The 6,932-nt window shown below is 38.1% G+C and overlaps 1 long non-coding RNA gene across 2 annotated transcripts; it reads right to left on the bottom strand.

Moving 5' to 3' along the window:
- Positions 1 to 82: 82 nt before the first annotated feature.
- LOC114529973 lies at positions 83 to 1,542 on the bottom strand. 2 transcript variants are annotated; one of them, XR_003687715.1, is made up of 4 exons: positions 1,374 to 1,542; positions 1,186 to 1,264; positions 633 to 793; positions 83 to 312 (listed from the first exon to the last, which is right to left on the bottom strand). It is a non-coding gene; the product is annotated as an uncharacterized LOC114529973 (long non-coding RNA). The 2 variants fall into 2 exon arrangements; XR_003687716.1 differs by lacking the exons at positions 1,186 to 1,264; positions 1,374 to 1,542 and adding an exon at positions 951 to 970.
- Between the last annotated feature and the right edge of the window lie 5,390 nt (positions 1,543 to 6,932).

The raw sequence follows: 6,932 nt of genomic DNA, 5'->3' as shown, positions 1-6,932 counted from the left end.
ACCGTTTGTAATCCGTTTTTTTGCCCATTTAAACGGAAAAGCGTTAATGTTGGTTTTCCCGTGGAGGGTCACATATTTGGTCACAGTTGCATATTTACAATTGCTTCTGCAGGACTATTTACAAAAACAACCAGACAAATATTCACAATTTTCGATAATCAATGTCAAGTTCTTATAATGCTACATTACAATTTTCGACAAGCAATGTCAAGTTCGTATAAATTTATTGACACAAACTCACTTCCCAGCATGTTCTTTCATGGCCATTTTTTATTATTTGTATGTCCTCATTTGTATATGGAGTCATCAACCCTAAGATAAATTTATCAATAATCATTAGTATTATTAGCAAGTCAAATCAGCCCACAAGGTTTCTTAACATAAAGAGGAGAGATTCTCCTTCAGTTAGACCTAAAGCAACCACTAGCTGTGCTCTGAATGTCTGTTTTGAAAAACAAATTGTTTATCAAATATCAATAACAGAAAATCTAGTTAGGTTACCAAAACTATAATAGGTACACTAAACATTGGATAAAGACAGTCTAAATTGCAGATTGTGGGGCAATAAACTACAGGTGACACTGTAAAACACCTCCTTGGGAAAATTATAGTATATTAATTGCATGATTTACCTGATTCTCTGTGCAGCTAATCTTGTTTCTTGTTTCTATCCTGTTCGAAAGAACCAATACATACTTCTTGGCACAATTTTTGGCATTCCTAATTGAAATTTGCCAGCCATACCATGGACCAATTTGTTCTTGCACATTTCACTTCCAAATTCTGCCTTTACCTGCAACAAAATAATAGAATGTGTTCAGTGAACTTTGTTATTTGACTAAAATATAAATGTGAATTTGAAAAATGACAGGCTAAAATGGGACTCTCAGGTATAAACCTGTAGGAGATTATATTTACTTATTTGTAGGAGATTAGATTTTATTACTTACAGTAATAATTTTATCAAAAGACATACACAGGCATTGATTTTAAACAAATAACTTGCCCTCTAAAATCAAATTTATCAAAATAGAGCAAGGGTTATCGTTAATATATTAAAATAGAGCACGGACAATCGTTGATATAGGATAAAATATTTGCAAAATTATGTCAATAACATAAGAGAAAAGCGAAGTCTGCGAAGACGCATCATAAAATTACGGTAAAGTAAATATGAATAGATACCTATTATTGCAATCATATTTTCTTTGACCACAGCTTGCTGAAGAGATCGCAGTAAAGTAGAATACGTCATTTAGCTTCTCTAGAATAAAAAAATAGCACACATTTGTTTGTTCAGCGATTTGGCCGTTTGACTTTGAGCGAACATGGATACTGTGTATGTCTGTATTTGATCAAATTCAAACACTTACCAAAATATTTCTGAGATAATACCACAACCAATTGCCTTGAAATTTCCTTATGGGCGCCCGTTGTTGTTAAGGATATTTAGAAGTACCAAAATAGTTGAGTAAATACGCTCAAAACGTCTTTAACACAGCAGCATAAACATCTCGATGAATATACGATTCAAAAGAGTTTTCAAACGACGCGCTCAAAAAATTTGCATACAAGCGCTGACACGTGTCATATTTCGTTCCTTATATGGACATACATAGTATGCCTATACGCGATTGCGAAATATTTACTTTGTAGCAATCAATACATAGCACAAAATAACATAGTTTGATAAAATAAAAAGGACAATGGATCACTATCGATGTATCTCGGGGTTTTTTTTATATAGAAACGTATCTGTCGTATTCATAGCAACAAGCCGAATTTCCATGTCGTTTTTTAGATGAATAGTTGTGCGAAAACGCACGGGAATTCTTTGTTCCAAAATCATCTCATTCGAAAATACAAATTTATTTTCCAATAGCTTGAATAAAATCAAACCTGCTCTTTCCCGGCCTATCCGCCATTTGGTGTTATTTTGACACACCATATTTAACTCCCTATATGGCGTTATTTTAACACTTTCCGTCGGTAAAAGAGGTGTTATTTTGGCACCTTGCAATGGTGCTGGTAATATGGTGTCATATTAGCACTTTTAGCGCCAATCCAAGATTTGGTGGTGTTAAATTAGCACCGAAGTTGGTGCCAAAATAGCACTTTCTATTTAACACCACTGCATGGTGTTGATTTGGCACCTACGGTGGTGCTATTTTGACACTTCAAAATTAACAGTGTATATCTTTTATTTTACATGTAATCGTCCTTCTCTATCTATTCACACATAATCATATTTTTTAGTTAATTTTTGCATATAGTTAAAAAATGTCACAGTCATTAAACACACTAATTGTCAATACTAATACTAATGCTAATTAAAATATTGTTTATCACGACCCCAATCTACTTGGGGCCTTTATCACACGCCCAAAGCGGGAATACTTTACACCGTCCAAGAGGGGGTTAGGGGTAAAAGGGTCAGGTTTTAAAATCGTCTGGCTTTTGGCAGCAACTATACGAGTACTACTACGAGTACAAGACTCGTTATTTTTGCGCGAAACTCGATGCTTTTGCCAAAGCCTGGCCGATCTGACGAAACACGTATAGTCGATAGACTTTTGAATACGAAATTAGGCCACAAACTTGTACTCAAAAGCTCGACTCACTACTATACTTTTAATGGGAGCGTAAGCAAACAACACAGAAGCATAGGCGTACGGGACAGGGGGTGGGGAGGCGCACTTGCCCCTCAAAATTTCGAGAATCGTGAAATTTGAGCAAAGTTCAGACGAAAATTCGGGCAAACTGAATTTTAAGACTTATGACAAAAAAGTGACGGATCGTACTCTTAGTTAGTGCTAAAGCTCCCTTATAATACTTCTCGATCCGGCGAACCGCCCTATATACTAATATTTATACGGCAGATAATATTACAAAACGCGTAAGAAAATAAAGACTATGAACAAGTTGGTGTGATCTCAGGTATTCTTTACGTTGGAGTTAAGTTTCAGTTTGCTTTTGAATGCATGAATCGACTCTGCCAGTTTGGTGTCGATAGGGAGACGATTCCATAACTTAGCTCCACTATATTTTAAGCTCTTTTTTAAAAATTCCCTTTTGGGCTTAGGAACAGCCAGATATCTGTATGACTATATTTCTAAGTTCATAGTTAGTTTGCATATGATTGCGTCTACTATATTTCAGTCGCCTAAAAAAATTGCAAGCTGTCTAAAACGTACTAAAAAATATCTTCTTGTAATAACAGATTGAATGTAATAAATAGGTAATAACAAAAAGTCGCTGCATGGTACAGAAAAATCACCCGTTCCCTTTTAGCAATCAATGACTGGAAAGCCGAAAGTACTACCTCAACTGTCAGTAAGGTCGTGCATGTACATACCGTATATTCTACACTGCCGGTTCACGATTTTTTATCTGTTTTGAGGATAATTGACCTTTCCGTCTATTGCACTGACTCGCTTTACTGTTTATTGCAAAGTTTTCTATACCATTAATTGCTAGTAATACCAACGCACGTACGAACTGCATACCAGATCTCAAATACGTTGTGGTCCGAAATAACACTAAATTACATCAGATATATATGTATATATAATGGGGGTAAAAGGAAATATGATATGAATTCATAAAAAGTGCCCTAGCAACCGCATAAAATAGGCATTCCTCAGCACTAAGCAGAAAATGTTAATAACGAAATATAAGGATAGATCTTTTCTCTGAAATTGGTTATCACCAATAACTGACATTAACTCAAACTTAAAATAAAAAAACTGACTGTGACTTTTATTACTATTTGCGTTAAAGTATGAAACGTGAAATATCTCACTGCTTTGTTTACGTTAATTAAAACACGACGTATTTTGATTAATCGTTCGAGTTCAAGTAAAAAAAAAAGTTAAGCATGAAGAATATAGACAATAAGTTATGCTAAACGAACGTTTGGCTACGCTAAACGTTTTCACACTTAAAAGTTAAAACAACACGTTCCATGATTAAACGTAGCATAAGGGGAGTAATAGTATATTGTCATGTAGGTATGACTAGTTACACACAAGTAAATATCATGAACGTGTTACATTTCATAACCGTTTTGACGCTCCAGTTGTGAACTATGTTAAGGCCCTGTCACACTGTTGCGTATCGCATTAGCGTATGGCAGCGTATGATAAATATTACGCATACGCCAGAATACGCTGAAATATGCTGGTGGTACGTCGTGCGTAAGTTATACACGTTCCAAGCACGGTCACATACGCTGGTATACGCTGAGGAAGAAAATTTTTTTTAAGCATGCTTAAAAATCTTGTGCGTGTTTGGACGTATGGTTTATACGGTAAAGATAAGCTAGTCATACGCTGAATACGGCAGAAGGACGCTAAATGTACTGTACTAATAGGTTGAGTACGCTAATCATACGCAAATGAGTAAGTGTGCCGTGCAACTAACGTGTTGATAGCGCATCAGTAACGAAGGTCTAACTTATGTGTGACGTATGTTTAACGTCTATAGAGGCCTTAGCGTATGACTGACGATTAAGTAACGCATTTACCGTAAAATTAGCGTATACTTATCGCCTGGTCGTCGTATCCTCAGCGTATTGCAAACGTTACGAGAAAGGGTATATAAATATTATAGCATGTCATTTATTGTGTATAATATATATTTATGTTGGATGCCTTCATATCATCTTGTCCCTTCGAGAATAAAGGATGGAGTTAGCTGTTCTTGAATACCAGTTTGATCTCATAGCTTTGACGATTCGTCACATAGAAAATAACAGAAGGAAAAGCAGAAAAAGAAAAAGACGTGAGGTATGGATAAGATCATGGATCGGAAGGCGAAGGCAGTTTGGCATTTACGACCAACTTCTGGTGGAACTCCGAAGCGAGGATACGCGATGTTTCAAGAACTTTATGCGGATGGTCCCCGAGATGTTTGAAGAGCGTCTGGCAAAAGTGAGTCCCAGGATCACCAAGAAACATACCTGGTATAGGCGACCCGTGGAGCCTGGGCTGATGCTCTCTTTGACTTTGCAACACCTTGCCTCTGGGGGCACGTATTCAGCCATGAAGTAGGGATGGAGGGTTTCCTACAACATTCAGTCACTTATTGTCAGAGAGTTTTGCCAAGCCATCATCGACGAATACATGTCCGAAGTAATGACCTGCCCTACCACGCCAGAGGGATGGCGTGCCATATCTGATAAGTTCCTCAAGAGGTGGAACTTCCCCCATACACTTGGTGCCATAGATGGAAAGCACATTGCCTGGAAGTGTCCACCAAAAAGTGGATCCCAATATTTCAACTACAAGGGATTCTACTCTGTTGTACTCATGGGCCTTGTAGACGCAGATAATAAATTCATCTGGGCAGACCTCGGTGGTAAAGGGTCATCATCGGACGCACAGATCTACAGCAACTCTGAAATCAAAGAATTAACAGAAAACGGAATTATAGGATTCCCCGTCCCCGATGCTTTATCAAATGACTATCAGAGTGTCCCCTACTTCTTTGTAGGTGACGATGCCTTTGCCCTCCGAGAGACAATGATGAAGCCATACAGCCGCCGTGATCTATATCATGAAGAGAGAATATTTAACTGCAGGATTTCCCGCGCCAGAAGAGTAGTTAAAAACGTTTTCGGCATCCTGACGAATCGTTTCCAGGTTCTGTTAACTACAATGCAGCATCACCCTGCTACAGTGAAGCTCATCGTTAAAGCTTGTATTGTCCTGCAAAATCTCATGAGGATACGCTACCCTGAATTACAGAACCAGCATCTAGACCATGCAGAGAACATGAACAAAAACTTCATTCCTGGATCATGGAGACAAGACAGAAATTTGCTCGACACACATACAGTTGTTGGGAGAAACACATCCACCGACAAAGGAAAGGGGCTAAGGAATCTGTTGAAGCACTGGGTCAACTCAGAGGCAGGTGCAGTTCCATGGCAAGACAGAATGATTTAGATCAAATTATTGTAAATGAAACTAAACCACAACAAAACTTTTTGTAGATGTCGAAACACATTTCAATTATATACTCACTCCAACATTATTACTGCAAGATTTTAGAATATATACAATGTTGTCCTTTAGACAAGGGTGTAAATGCAGTGTGTATTATGAAATTATGAGAAACAAAAAATGAGAATTTAATTTTGACATGTCGATTATCGTGAGAGTTACTACAGTAACAAAATAGTCAATACTTCTTTCACGTTGGTGGTCAAAGGTTGAGAACCTCATCCTGAAATCCAAAATCATCAGTAGATTCCATGATGTCTCGAAATCCTGAAAGACTAGTAATTTTTGGGTGACTTTGCTCAAAGGCTGAGCTTGGACTGTGCGGCGTTGGGCTAGACGTTTCCGTTATTAACTCTGTTGCAGAAGCCAAAGAGGCACGAACCGGGCCAGAGGTAGGAGTGCATTGTTGCTGAATTTGCTGAAACGGTTGCTGAGCAAGTTCTTGGGCAGGAGGAATCATCTGCTGTTGTTTAGTGGTAGTCTAGTGATGATGTGGATACAGTGGCGTAGGAACCATATTTAAGTTGGGGGGGGGGGCATTAACGTCTAGGGCACTTGCCTGATGAAAAGGGCATTTAACATTGCCACGTATTATTGTTGAAAAAAGTTGAATTATATTATAATTTGTTGCGTTGGCATAGACGTTTCCACAAAGAAAAAGGGCACTTTACCTCAGCAAAAGGGCACTTTTTCTATTATTTTTGAAAGTTGGGGGGGGCCTTGGCCCCCTTGGCCCCCCCGGTTCCTACGCCCCTGTGTGGATACTGAAATAACCGCTAATGAAACTGCAGCATGTACTCCATGAGCTGTGAGCCTCTGTGAAGCTGGATGGTTTCCTTCACTTAGAAAGACCAAAAATATCATGTGGAAATTGTCTCAAATTACTTGGTCATCATGTTGCTAAGGTAATATGGCTGTCTACTTACA

This window comes from Dendronephthya gigantea, unplaced genomic scaffold (assembly GCF_004324835.1).
Source record: "Dendronephthya gigantea isolate DGI-Jeju-01 unplaced genomic scaffold, DenGig_1.0 000058F, whole genome shotgun sequence".
Lineage (NCBI taxonomy): Eukaryota > Metazoa > Cnidaria > Anthozoa > Malacalcyonacea > Nephtheidae > Dendronephthya > Dendronephthya gigantea.
The sequence above is the reverse complement of the archived record's forward strand: the minus strand, read 5'-3'. Positions and strand labels throughout refer to the sequence as shown.